The sequence below is a fragment of the Coregonus clupeaformis genome, chromosome 2 (genome assembly GCF_020615455.1).
Source record: "Coregonus clupeaformis isolate EN_2021a chromosome 2, ASM2061545v1, whole genome shotgun sequence".
NCBI classification, from domain to species: domain Eukaryota; kingdom Metazoa; phylum Chordata; class Actinopteri; order Salmoniformes; family Salmonidae; genus Coregonus; species Coregonus clupeaformis.
Genome location: NC_059193.1, coordinates 30,000,921 through 30,015,686, shown reverse-complemented (window position 1 = coordinate 30,015,686; position 14,766 = coordinate 30,000,921). Strand labels below are relative to the sequence as shown.

General features: G+C 42.0%; 1 pseudogene; it reads left to right on the top strand.

Moving 5' to 3' along the window:
- Positions 1-7,288: 7,288 nt before the first annotated feature.
- On the top strand, positions 7,289-14,394 carry LOC121537067 (annotated as a pseudogene).
- The last annotated feature ends 372 nt before the right edge of the window (positions 14,395-14,766 follow it).

Below are 14,766 nucleotides of genomic sequence, written 5' to 3'. Positions count from 1 at the left end.
GTGAGAACCATAGAGATAGATAGAGGACTCTTCATGGATATTTAAATCATAAGGCCCGAGGAGGTGTGGTATTACATTTACGTTTTAGTCATTTAGCCAGTGGCGGCTGGCCGATAGAGGGCGCTAGGGCGCCGCCCCCTTAAATAAAATTATTTTAAAAAATAAAATAAAAAATAAATAAAAATAATAATAATAATAATAAAAACATCAGTATGTCAATATTTGTGTGTTTGAAATATGGAATGCACACAGTAATATGTGTAAGATATGATAGAAAATCATATTCGCAACCTTTCCTCTGCCTGTCAAACGCCTCGTCAGCTCTGGGCGATACAGAAAGTGCCCCGAGGAGGCGGGTCTACGTAGCAGTTAAGCCAATTGCTAATTTAAGATATGAATGTATGACATAAAATGTAGCTAATCAGCGATTTTAATTCGAATCCAAGGAGGGCGATTATTTTATCGCCCCAAGCTCGCCCCTGATAAAATAAGGACCGGGCTCCAGTGGCGCCATTTTTACTAGACGACAATGGCGAGCGCAAACGTTACTCCTCCAAGACCCAACCCTAACTCGGTGAAATCTCTCCTCCAAGATCCGTTTGAGAGGAGAACTTTGTCAGAGAAAGTTCGGGTGAAAGAGCTGGGCCCAGATCAACCTGACCTCTCAATCAGACAGCAGGCTAGCGAGAAAGGGAAGCAGTATATGCGCGGCTTCTCCCGTAGCTGGTACACCAGGAAGGCTTGGCTAGCTGGGTGCACTGATGCTAATGCTTTATTTTGCTTTCCGTGCTTGCTTTTTAAAACGACGGGGTCAGATTCAGCATGGACAGGTACCGGAGTGAGGGATATGAAGCACCTGTCAGAGAAGGTAAAGAAACATGAGAACACCAGGGCACACATGGACAACTCTGTAAAGCTAGCTGTATTAGGAAGGGTGAACATTGCTACGCAGCTGGATGACGGCCACAGGATTGCGGTGAGGAAACACAATGAGGAGGTGGATAAAAACAGGCACATTCTATCCAAAATTATCGATTGTGTGAAGTTCTGTGGGGCTTTTGAGTTGGCCTTGCGTGTGCACGAGGAGACTGACTCCTCGGACAACCCCGGCATTTTCCGGGGCTTAGTGGATTTTGTTGCCTCCCTCGACAGTGTGCTAGAGGAGCACCTGAAGACAGCTACCGTTTTTAAGGGCACGTCAAAGACAATACAGAACGAGCTGTTGGACTGTATGCTGTCAGTGCTTAAGGATTACATCCTGGAGGAAGTAAAGAGTGCTGATTTTATCGCCATTCAAGCTGACGAGACGACTGACGTTTCCACCCACTGCCAGTTGGTGCTTGTGATACGCTACATCGATGCTAAAAGTAACGTCCAAGAGCGTTTTTTCGAGTTCATTTTGATCGAGAACGCAACCGCCGACACCATCGCTACAGCGCTGCTGGAGAGGCTCAGCACCATACTCTCACATGGACAAAAGGCCAAACTTATTGCCCAGGCTTACGACGGAGCAAGTGTGATGAGGGGAGCCACCGGCGGAGTGCAGCGTAAAATAGTGGATGTGTACGAAAATGCGCACTACGTCCACTGCTATGCACATCAGCTGAACCTCATCATGCAGCAGGCTACTTCACGCATCCCCAGGATCGGCACTTTCTTTTCCGACCTTGCAGGATTTTCTGCTTTCTTCTCCAGGTCTCCCAAGCGAACCACCGTGCTTGACGAAGTGGTTGCGCATAGACTCCCAGAGCCTCTACAACACGGTGGAACTTCCACAGTCGCGCTGTAAACACTGTGTACGAGTACAGGGATGACCTCCTAACGTGTTTCCAGACCATCAGAGACTCTGGGAACTTTGATGCCCCGACTGTCAGAGAGGCGGGGGGCTTTGTGAGGATGCTCGAAGACGAGGCTTTCTGTTTTTTCCTGGCACTGTTCCACAAGATCATGCCAAATGTGGACATGCTTTTCAGCCAGCTGCAGAAGAGGAACATCGACCCTGTCTTCATTAAAGCACTTGTCCAGAGGTTCACAGACAGCATGCTAACAATCAGGTAAATAACTATATTTACTATTGGCTGATAAAGATGTTGTTAGAAAGATGAATAGTTCACTTACAACAGTTTAAAAGCCTAAACGTGTCTGGTCATCAAAGTGAGTGATTATCATAGAGCCGTCACAATTATATTTGTTTTAGTATTTTAAAAGGAAAGAGAAGACACAATCAGACGTTGATAATAATGCAGGAAAGTACTACACAGTTTGTAATAATTATTCAGGTGTCCACCAGGTCAATTTCTAGAAGAGGCCTAGTTGTTATTGAAGATGAACTTTATTGCTAAGTGCACAGCAGAACAAAATGATGTTGCATCCCTCTCACAAATGTAATAGAAAAAGGCTTTAAAACGTAATAACATCAGTTAATTATGTACATCACAGGTTAAAAGCAGTTACTAGACATAGTTTGTGTGTATATACACACTATCTGTCTGTCTGTCTGTCTGTCTGTCTGTCTGTCTGTCTGTCTGTCTATATATATATATATATATATATATATATATATATATATATATATATATATATATATATATATATAAAAGTCACTGGTTGTGTGTTGAGGGGGAATTACAGTGAGTTAAGAAGTCTGATTGCAAGTTATCAAATTAAACTTTATTTTTTGGACCCAGGGCCTCAATTCCCTCTTTGTGTGGGGACAGCGCATCTGACGAGCAGCAACAGCCCATCAAGCGACGGAGGATGCTGGGACCAGGAGAACAACAGAGGTTGGCTATAGAGGTAAGTTGTGATGTAATTGTCAGTGTTTCCCCCTAGAACTTTTTTCAGGCCTGGTAGTATGTAGCCAAAACCCTGAACAATCAGCACCTTGGTAATCATATACTTGAGTTGGACATAGGCATGTGTCAGTCAGGATCACTTGCATCAAAATAGCTTAATTGCAAATTAAAGCTGATGATGTATCTTTTACAGGTATGTGATACCATCCTGAGTCATGCCAAAGAGAGGTTCTCCTTCACCCAGCACCTCATCAGCGCAACACTATTGCACGGAGAGTTGTTCCCACAACACAGTGTGAAGTTCCCCGATACAGCGCTTGAAACAACCGTGGAGGCGTACCCCATGTTGAACAAGGCCAAGCTCAAAACCGAACTGTCCCTCATCTATGAGAACAGTGAGTTCAAGGCTTGTAGTGGTGCAGTGCCCCTGTACCAGTTCTTCATGGAGAACAACCTTCAGAGCACTTTCACAGAGACTGCCAGCCTCCTCAAGATCCTCATCACCACACCCATGACAACTGCTGAGTCAGAAAGGTGCTTCTCTACACTGAAAAGGATCAAGACCTTCCTGAGAAACAGCATGACACAGGATCGCCTGAACGCTCTGGCCATGCTCTCCATGGAGAAGAAACTTGTCAGGGACATTCCTGACTTTAATCAAAGGGTCATTGAGAGGTTTGCCACTCAGAAGGACAGACGGGCAAAATTCCTGTACAAATAAGATGACAGACACACACACACAGAGCAGCTCTGGCCGCATGTTTCTTTGTATATAGTTGACCTTAGCATAAAAAATCCAGTTATATATGGTACTCTAGAAAGTCTTAATAGTGTCTTTGCTAATATTACTGTATATATGTTGTTTTGTATCAATTAATTGTTGCAGTTCTGGAGCACATTAACAATTAGTCACATTTAGTATGATCATAAAATACTGTATGCTATTCTTCCAGTCAAAGGTTTGAGTTCATCCACTTGATATCCATTTCTATATTATACATCCTTTTATACAGTGTAAGATTTCCTATAAACTTTATAATAATTTCATGTTATTGTCCACTTTCCACTCTGTTCTGACAGCATGCCTGTTGCGTTGCCTGTTTACTACCAATGGTGAAAAGTTCACTTTAAATGCAAATGAAAGGCTTGGGTTTGTGTAATATGTTTTTGTGTAAGAATGCCTCAACTTTTTAATATTGGCATTAAATAATTACTGAATGTTTCACTGAGCACTGCTGTCCTGCAGTTTGTGTTAAAATATATCGCGATGGTTACAGGAAAAAAAAAGTATGGCACAGCCCCACCGAGAATATTTTTCACCAGCCGCCACTGCATTTAGCAGACGCTCTTATCCAGAGCGACTTGCAGTTAGTGAGTGCATACATTTTCGTACTGGCCCCCCGAGGGAAACGAACCCACAACCCTGGCGTTGCAAGCGCCATGCTCAACCAACTGAGCTACAGGGGACTATGGCCAACATACCATGGGGGGTTGTGGTATATGGCCAATATACCATGTCTAAGTGCTGTTCTTATGCACAACCCAACGCAGAGTGGCTGGATACAGCCCCTTAGCTGTGGAATATTGGCCAGATACCACAACCCCCCAAGGTGCCTTATTGCTATAATAAACTGGTTACCAACATAATTAGAACAGTAAACAAGTAATTTTGTGGTATATTGTCTGATAGACTACGGCTTTCAGCCAATCAGCAACCAGGACCCAAACTACCCAGTTTATAAAACCCATTTTAGCATGGACATTGCCATTGAGGGCTTCCACCATTTTAAAGTAGTCCACTGGGTGGGGATTCATATGAGTTGAGAGCAATCAGCCAATGAAGAAAAGGAAAATTCACTACTTTAAAATGGAGATAGCCTCAATGGTGCTGCCAATGCAGTCACAGACGCTATAATAGCAAAGATACGAATATGAGTCATCTATCTATCTCTATGGTGAGAAACGGTCTGGACTGTCGTAAAACTCAGACTGTCGTTAATTTACGACATCCTGTGAAAAACACTTGGGGAAGATCTCAATATCATTCTCCTGGCGTCCTCTTGCCTTGTGTCTTTCTCAAAATCCATTGGAGGAGAAGGTCAGTGGGGCGGGACCTCTGACTTTCTCATCCAATGGGGTTTGACAAGGATGCGAGAGGAGCAGAGAGAGGGCGCGAGGAAAAGTTATTGAGATTCTCTCCCTGCCTGAGAACACCACACACCCACTTTGACAATACTGGAAGTTCTGGAACTGGATTTGCTGACAAGTTAACAGTAAGACTTTTGAGAGCAGACACATGTATTCTTTACATATTCTTTAGAGTAGGCTAATTGAAATAAGGCTGTATAATAATCATGTTTTTTAAACTACTAATTGTTATAAAACTGCAATTGTGTACCCTTGCATTATGTAGCTCTGGTCCAGGGCGTTACGTGAGACCAGTGATATGTATTAACCACAGTTAACTAACAGGGGCGCTGTTTTGAAGCCCCTGCACAGCCATTTTGGTATTCCTCCTACATCATAAAAAAATATTTTGAAAGCTATATAAATGCTTTTATTAATGTCTACATTCGTTTTTGACAAGTGTATCCTGTTACAGACACCTTAACGCTGGAATCTTTCATGTTGAAACTGCCACATCCGTTTGCGATATTACAACAACAAATAAGTATACAGCAAACAACGAACACTGTTATTTTTTTCCCCACGGACATCATTGCAGCGTGATAGAACAAGCAGAATATGCACAGGATTTTTTTTTTGCCACATTGTGCAACAATACTCATTTCCGCTTCGTCAACAAAACAATAACAACAGCCATGGGGCGGACAGTGGCACTGGTTCCCCTACTGTGGATTCCATCTCTAATGCATACTTTTAAAGTGAACTGAACATAAAAAAAATTGTTTTATATACTGGCCCCCCGTGGGAATCGAACCCACAACCCTGGCGTTGCACGCACCATGCTCTACCAACTGAGCCACACAGGACTCATCCCAAACCAATTGTGGAGGCCAGGTCATCTGATGCACCACTTAATCGCTCTCCTTCTTGGTAAAATAGCCCTTACATAGCCTGGAGGTGTGTTGGGTCATTGTCCTGTTGAAAAACAAATGATAGTCCCACTAAGCCCAAACCAGATGGGATGGCGTATCGCTGCAGAATGCTGTGGTAGCCATGCTGGTTAAGTGTGCCTTGAATTCTAAATAAATCACAGACAGTGTCACCAGCAAAGCACCCTCACACCATAACACCTCCTCCTCCATGCTTTAAGGTGGAAACTACACATGCTGAGATAATCCGTTCACCCACACAAATCTCAAATTTGGACTCCAGACCAAAGGACAAATTTCCACCATTGCTCGTGTTTCTTGGCCCAAGCAGGTCTCTGCTTCTTATTGGTGTCCTTTAGTAGTGGTTTCTTTGCAGCAATTCATCCATGAAGGCCTGATTCACACAGTCCCCTCTGAACAGTTGATGTTGAGATATGTCTGTGACTTGAACTCTGTGAAGCATTTATTTGGGCTGCAATTTCTGAGGCTTGTAACTCTAATGAACTTATCCTCTGCAGCAGAGGTAACTATGGGTCTTCCATTCCTGTGGCGGTCTTCATGAGAGCCAGTTTCATCATAGCGCTTGATGGTTTTTGCAACTGCACTTGAAGAAACTTTCAAAGTTCTTGAAATGTTCTGTATTGACTGACCTTCATGTCTTAAAGTAATGATGGACTGTCATTTCTCTTTGCTTATTTGAGCTGTTCTTTCCATAATATGGACTTGGTCTTTCACCAAATAGGGCTATCTTCTGTATACCCCCCTTACCTTGTCACAACACAACTGATTGGCTCAAATGCATTAAGAAGGAAAGAAATTCCACAAATTAACTTTTAAGGAGGCACACCTGTTAATTGAAATGCATTCCAGGTGACTACCTCATGAAGCTGGTTGAGAGAATGCCAAATATATTTTGATTTGTTTAACACTTTTTTGGTTACTACATGATTCCATGTTTTATTTCATAGTTTTGATATATTCTCTATTATTCTACAATGTAGAAAATAGTAAAAATAAAGAAAAACCCTTGAATGTGTGGGTGTGTCCAATCTTTTGACTGGTAATGTACATATGTTTAGTATTTTTGGAGAGTACTAATATTACAGAGAGTACTAATGTTACAGCAAATAAATACTTAAATACATGTAATTTTATCCTTGTAACATTTTGTTGAAATACTGTTTTATTCCATTCATTCCTATGGAGGACTGCTCCTTCTGGGGTGTGCCAATATTGCACTGGTGGCTTCAAAGCCTCTCATTGGCCATTACGTAGCATCAGAAATCCAGGGTTGTACACATCAATGAGTACAACTTGAGCGTCAAGCCACACGTAACAACCTGGACTAGAGCTAGCATAATGATACCTCTGTAATGTGTAAATGTTTGACAGATCTGCAACTGTCACACCTAGAAATATTTATATTTATCAGCCTACTTGTTGATGTGCTTTATTTTCCCTAGACTCACATCTAGAAAAAGTTATAATGAATACTGAGTGGCAGGTACGCAATCACTTGTCGGTCTTGTTGTAAGCCCATGCAGTGGCCGTCTGTGTAATAAGGCACCGATTTTTATAATGCATATATTGCATCTATTACTATTACCCCAGGTAATCAAGTGCAAGGCAGCAGTAGCGTGGGAGCATGGCAAACCCCTGTCAATTGAGGAGGTATAGGTGGGCCCATCTAAGGCTCACAAAGTGCGTATAAAGGTAACCACAACTTTCCCCTATGCTAAACATTTCCCAGACCAATGCTTATGTAAAGCCTAGTACTCACAGGGATATTAACCTTAAAAATAAACTGTGTGCTGTTTCTGTTGTTGGAGAGGTTGCAGCAAGTGGTGTGTGCCACAGTGACTGGGGGTACCTCTATGAGACTGGTGCACGCATGCATCTGTGGCCTTTCCCACGAGGGGTCAGGCGTGGTGGAACGTGTCGGCCCTGGTTTTTGTGAATAAAAATATAGATATACAGTATTTCCTTAAACATCCTGTGTTGTGTTCTTATTCTTTTACCATTGATATGTTCTAGGCTATTTTGAAACCTTAAAGCTAGAATCCTTTGTTGCTACATCCATTTTTTGACTTATAAATTAATGACATACGCATGGATTCTTAAAGAATATAATTTATAAATTCCTCATGAGCTTAGTTCAACTGTTGTACCCCATCAGAACCCAGAATATAAGCTTGTTTTACTCCAATAACGTAAATGTAAACAAACACTGTATAACATGGTTAAAACTATACAGTGGGAAAAAAAGTATTTAGTCAGCCACCAATTGTGCAAGTTCTCCCACTTAAAAAGATGAGAGAGGCCTGTAATTTTCATCATAGGTACACGTCAACTATGACAGACAAATTGAGAAAAGAAAATCCAGAAAATCACATTGTAGGATTTTTAATGAATTTATTTGCGCATTATGGTGTAAAATAAGTATTTGGTCACCTACAAACAAGCAAGATTTCTGGCTCTCACAGACCTGTAACTTCTTCTTTAAGAGGCTCCTCTGTCCTCCACTCGTTACCTGTATTAATGGCACATGTTTGAAGTTGTTATCAGTATAAAATACACCTGTCCACAACCTCAAACAGTCACACTCCAAACTCCACTATGGCCAAGACCAAAGAGCTGTCAAAGGACACCAGAAACAAAATTGTAGACCTGCACCAGGCTGGGAAGACTGAATCTGCAATAGGTAAGCAGCTTGGTTTGAAGAAATCAACTGTGGGAGCAATTATTAGGAAATGGAAGACATACAAGACCACTGATAATCTCCCTCGATCTGGGGCTCCATGCAAGATCTCACCGCGTGTGGTCAAAATGATCACAAGAACGGTGAGCAAAAATCCCAGAACCACACGGGGGGACCTAGTGAATGACCTGCAGAGAGCTGGGACCAAAGTAACAAAGCCTACCATCAGTAACACACTACGCCGCCAGGGACTCAAATCCTGCAGTGCCAGACGTGTCCCACTGCTTAAGCCAGTACATGTCCAGGCCCGTCTGATGTTTGCTAGAGTGCATTTGGATGATCCAGAAGAGGATTGGGAGAATGTCATATGGTCAGATGAAACCAAAATAGAACTTTTTGGTAAAAACTCAACTCGTCGTGTTTGGAGGACAAAGAATGCTGAGTTGCATCCAAAGAACACCATACCTACTGTGAAGCATGGGGGTGGAAACATCATGCTTTGGGGCTGTTTTTCTGCAAAGGGACCAGGACGACTGATCCGTGTAAAGGAAAGAATGAATGGGGCCATGTATCGTGAGATTTTTAGTGAAAACCTCCTTCCATCAGCAAGGGCATTGAAGATGAAACGTGGCTGGGTCTTTCAGCATGACAATGATCCCAAACACACCACCTGGGCAACGAAGGAGTGGCTTCGTAAGAAGCATTTCAAGGTCCTGGAGTGGCCTAGCCAGTATCCAGATCTCAACCCCATAGAAAATCTTTGGAGGGAGTTGAAAGTCCGTGTTGCCCAGTGACAGCCCCAAAACATCACTGCTCTAGAGGAGATCTGCATGGAGGAATGGGCCAAAATACCAGCAACAGTGTGTGAAAACCTTGTGAAGACTTACAGAAAACGTTTGACCTGTGTCATTGCCAATAAAGGGTATATAACAAAGTATTGAGAATCTTTTGTTATTGACCAAATACTTATTTTCCACCATAATTTGCAAATAAATTCATAAAAAATCCTACAATGTGATTTTCTGGAATTTTTCTCATTTTGTCTGTCATAGTTGACGTGTACCTATGATGAAAATTACAGGCCTCTCTCATCTTTTTACGTGGGAGAACTTGCACAATTGGTGGCTGACTAAATACTTTTTTCCCCCACTGTACATTTGATATCATGGATGGTCAGTCCTTGCATCCATAGATCTGTCTATGAATTTGAGAGTGGGTACATTTCTCTAGCTCCATCCCTTTGCATTTTAGTGAAACAGGGGGGTCGCTTTCTTATTGTTTTAATTAAGAATTCTAGCTTTAAGGAGCATCAGGTTCTGTTGGAATGTCTACCAATGGCATGTCAATGTTTTTGTGAGAAATTACACTGGTCACTCAAAACATGTGTAAAGTATATTTTAAAGTATAAATAGCCCACTCACTTAGATTAAACCGTGCAAAAATACGTGACTAATGATTAGGAAATGTTTTATGCAGACTTATATTAAACATATTATGAATGATCTTATAAATCATTATTACATACTTTAAAAGTTGTTTATAAATGTGTGAATAACTAGCTTACCAACAGTTACAAATATGGGAGTAATGATTAATACATTATGAATAAACTATTTACTAATCCTTTATCAATGCTTTTTTACAAGGTGTTATTATAAAATGCTACCAAAATGGGGTATGAAGTTATCTACATAATTCAAAAATAAGGACCCCATTCTTTTTTTCCATGCATTTCCCCTTTTGTTTCCTCTGGGGATAAAGTGATTCCACTCTTTTTACCACAATGTGGAGAGTGTGAACGTTGTCTGAGTCCGAAGACGGATTTGGGAAAAAAGAACTGATAACTCAGCTAGGTTAACCTATTACTCCAAGGCATGCATTCTCTTTTTACGTGTTGTATATTACCCAAACTCCGAAGTAGCCTGTCAATAGTTCAAGGTTGCTTGAGGATTGTGGTCATCACATTTGTCTCTTACAGCAACATCGACACTTAATTTTATTTCAGGGATAATTTACTTATGGGTGTCATAACCGATGGCACCAGCAGGATATCCTGCAAAGGGAAACAGGTGAACCACTTCATGGGCGTCAGCTCCTTATCTCAGTACACTGTGGTCCCTGATACTGCCGTGACCAAGATCAGAGAAGACGCACCCCTGGACACTGTATGCCTGTTCGGCTGAGGCATCTCCACTGGTTACGGTGCAGCTCTCAAAACTGCCAAGGTGGGAAATTAGAGTAGGCTATACAGTATCGTAGTCATGGGTGTATTCATGACAAACTAAGCCAAAGCATTTGTGAGAATAAAAAGTGTGAATGTTGTTAAAAAAGGCTTCAAACCCCATGCATTTACACTAAGACAAAACAAACTATGTATTTTCAGTGCTGTTTAGTGCTAAGTCCAGTCTTGTGTCTCAACAGGCTTAAATGTGATGTCAAGATAACTATAACGGTTTTCCTTATCCTTCTTCAGGTTGAGCTGGCTCCACATGTGTAGTGTTTGGGTTGGGGGCTGTGGGCGTAGCAACAGTCATGGGCTGCAAAGTTGCCGGGGCTGCCAGACTCATCGCAGTGGATATCTACCTGGACAAGTTTGAAAAGGCAGAGGCCTTTGGGGCCACTGAGTTTGTGAACCCCAAGGACCATAGCAAGCCCATCCAGGAGGTGTTGGTGGAGATGACCGGCGGAGGGGTGGACTTCGCCCTGGAGTGTGTGGGGAATGTGACTGTCATAGTTGGTGTTCAGTAAGTCATTTTTGTATCCTTTCAAATGGTAAAATTCAAAGGAATTGGGCTACATGTAAGACAGTTTGTGTGGTCACTCACCTTCCTTGTGGGTATCGGCAAGCTATAGTCTGGTGGTATCAGTATCAAAAAATTGCCAGAATTGCATCGCTAATGGACAAACAGTTTCAGTTCTCAGTTTTCCTTTTTCTTCCATAGAGCTGCCTGGAGAGCTGTAAGGATGCCTGGGGTGTCTGTGTCGTTGTAGGATGGACAGAGGTGGGGGAGATATCTCTATTCCCTCAAGACCTCTTGGTGGGCCGCACCTTGAAGGGGACATACTTTGGAGGTGAGTTGACCATGTGAGACATATTAAAGCCAGTCTAAGTGTAGCCAATCTAAACATTGAATTGTCATAAGCTGACAATAACGGTCTTGACTGTGTATGTCATTTGTAATGTCATGTTATGATGCCGTTTTGTAGCCCCTATGATGGAGGGTTCAGGTGTAGTGTTACCAATGCACTTCATATGTCTATATGAAATATATGACCAAACAGTGAGCAATTACACAAGCACATGGTGTCATTTGTCTCTTACAGAGGGCACGTGAAGAGGGCACGACAAAGCCTATTCCCCCTCAGGAGACTGAAAAGATTTGGCATGGGTCCTCAGATCCTCAAAAAATTCTACAGCTGCACCATCGAGAGCATCCTGACTGGTTGCATCACCGCCTGGTATGGCAACTGCTTGGCCTCCGACCGCAAGGCACTACAGAGGGTAGTGCGTACGGCCCAGTACATCACCGGGGCCAAGCTTCCTGCCATCCAGGACCTCTATACCAGGCGGTGTCAGAGGAAGGCCCTCAAAATTGTCAAAGACTCCAGCCACCCTAGTCATAGACTGTTCTCTCTGCTACCGCACGGCAAGCGGTACCGGAGTGCCAAGTCTAGGTCCAAAAGACTTCTCAACAGCTTCTACCCCCAAGCCATAAGACTCCTGAACAGCTAATCATGGCTACCCGGACTATTTGCACTGCCCCCCCACCCCATCCTTTTTACGCTGCTGCTACTCTGTTAATTATTTATGCCACTTAAATTAAATAGTCACTTTAACTCTACCCACATGTACATATTACCTCAACTACCTCAACTAGCCGGTGCCCCCGCACATTGACTCTGCAACGGTACCCCCCTGTATATATAGCCTCCCTACTGTCACTTTATTTTACTTCTGCTCTTTTTTCTCTCAACACTTTTTTTGTTGTTGTTTTATTTTAACTTTTTTTGTTAAAAATAAATGCACTGTTGGTTAAGGGCTGTAAGTAAGCATTTCACTGTAATGTCTGCACCTGTTGTATTCGGCGCATGTGACCAATAAAATTTGATTTGATTTGATATGATTTTCCAACAGGGTGGAAGAGTGTGGAGAGTGTCCCCAAACTCGTTGGGGACTACATGAACAAGAAACTGAAGCTGGATGAGTTTGTGACCCACACTCTGACCCTGGATCAGATCAATGAGGCCTTTGACCTCCTGCACACCGGGAAGAGGTGAGAGCTCTCAATGTGTGTGTGGTCACTGGATAGCTGAGTTCTGTCCAATATACAGTGCTGTGAAAACATATTTGCCCCTTTCTGATTTTCTCAATTTTTCATATTTTTGACTCTGATCAGATTTTCAACCAAAACCTAATATTAGACCAAGGGAACCTGAGTGAACAGATAACAGAAAATGTTGATACTTATTTAATTTATTTAATAAACAAAGTTATATGCAACACCCAATGCCACTGTGTGAAAAAGTAATTGTCCCCTTACACTCAATAATTGGTTGTGCCACCTTTAGCTGGAATGGTTCCTGTAGTGGTTGATCAGTCTCTCACGTCGCTGTAGAGACATTTTGGCCCACTCTTCCATGCAGAACTACTTTAACTCAGCTACATTTGTGGGTTTTCAAGCATGAACTGCTTGTTTAAGGTCCTGCCACATCATCACATTGGGTTTAGGTCTGGATTTTGACTAGGCCATTCCAGAACTTTAAATATGTTGCTTTTCAGCAATTCCGAAGTAGACTTGCTTGTGTGTTTTTGATCATTGTCTTGCTGCATGACCCAGCTGCGCTTCAGCTTCAGCTCATGGACGGATGGCCTGACATTCTCCTTTAGAATTCTCTGATACAGAGAATAATTCATGGTTCCGTCAATGATGGTAAGTCATCCAGGTCCTGAGGCAGTAAAGCATCCCCAAACCATCACAATACCACCACCATGCTTGACCGTTGGTATGAGGTTCTTACTGTGGAATGCAGTGTTTGGTTTTCGCCAGACATAATGGGACTCATGTCGTCCAAAAATTACACTCATGTTTGCCAAAAAAGCACCTGGAAGCACCTGGATGATCGTCAAGACTCCTGGAAGAATGTTCTATGGACAGATTAGTCAAAATGTTTACTTTGGCCTAGTCAAAGTCCAGACCTAAACCCAATGAGATGTTCTGGCAGGACCTGAAATGAGCAGTTCATACTCGAAAACCCACAAATGTCGCTGAGTTAAAGCAGTTCTGCATGGAAGAGTGGGCCAAAATTCCTCCACAGGGATGTGAGAGACTGATCAACAACTACAGGAAGTGTTTGGTTGCAGTCAATGCAGCTAAAGGTGGCACAACCAGTTATTGAGTGTAAGGTGGCAATTACTTTTTCACACAGGGGCATTGGGTGTTGCCTAACTTTGTTTATTAAATAAATGAATAAAATATCAATATGTTGTGTTATTTGTTCACTCAGGTTCCCTTTATCTAATATTAGCTTTTGGTTGAAGATCTGATAACATTCAGTGTCCAAAATATGCAAAAATAGAGAAAATCAGAAAGGGGGCAAATACTTTTTCATGGCATTGTACTTAACATGGGATAATTACATCACAGCTTTAGAGTAGGAGTTGTAGAGTCTGATTAAATACAAATAGTTCAAGTTCATATGATGTCTTCATGTCGTTGTGCCTTTAATTGTTAGCTAAAGTACGTGATACATTGCAAGTGTCTCAAATAAATGCTCTTTAGCTCACCTATGGGTGTTTGATCTTCCCCTATTCCCCACTAGCGTTCGAAAAATCATCAAAATGTGATACAGACGGGCCTGAGCCAGCTGGATGAAGATGAAGTTAATAGGTCGATTATTATCCTCCTGACCATGGACTTCAGATAAGCCATATACCTTATAAACTACCTTCTACTTCTTTCCTAGGTTACTACGGTCCAAAGATTTTAATTACCTCTGCAAAGTGCACTCAAACTGAGGAAATGCCTAATACCAACCTCATTATATTTCTATAATTTCACTGTAATAGTAGGTATTATTAGTTTGATATTTGTATCGACATTCATACAGAAGTTGGTATTTGAAAGGTGTATTGGTCCAGATTATTTTATGGGATTCTATTATGTGGAAATGTATCAGATATTTTATAGCATGACTTTATATGCACAATAGATCTTTA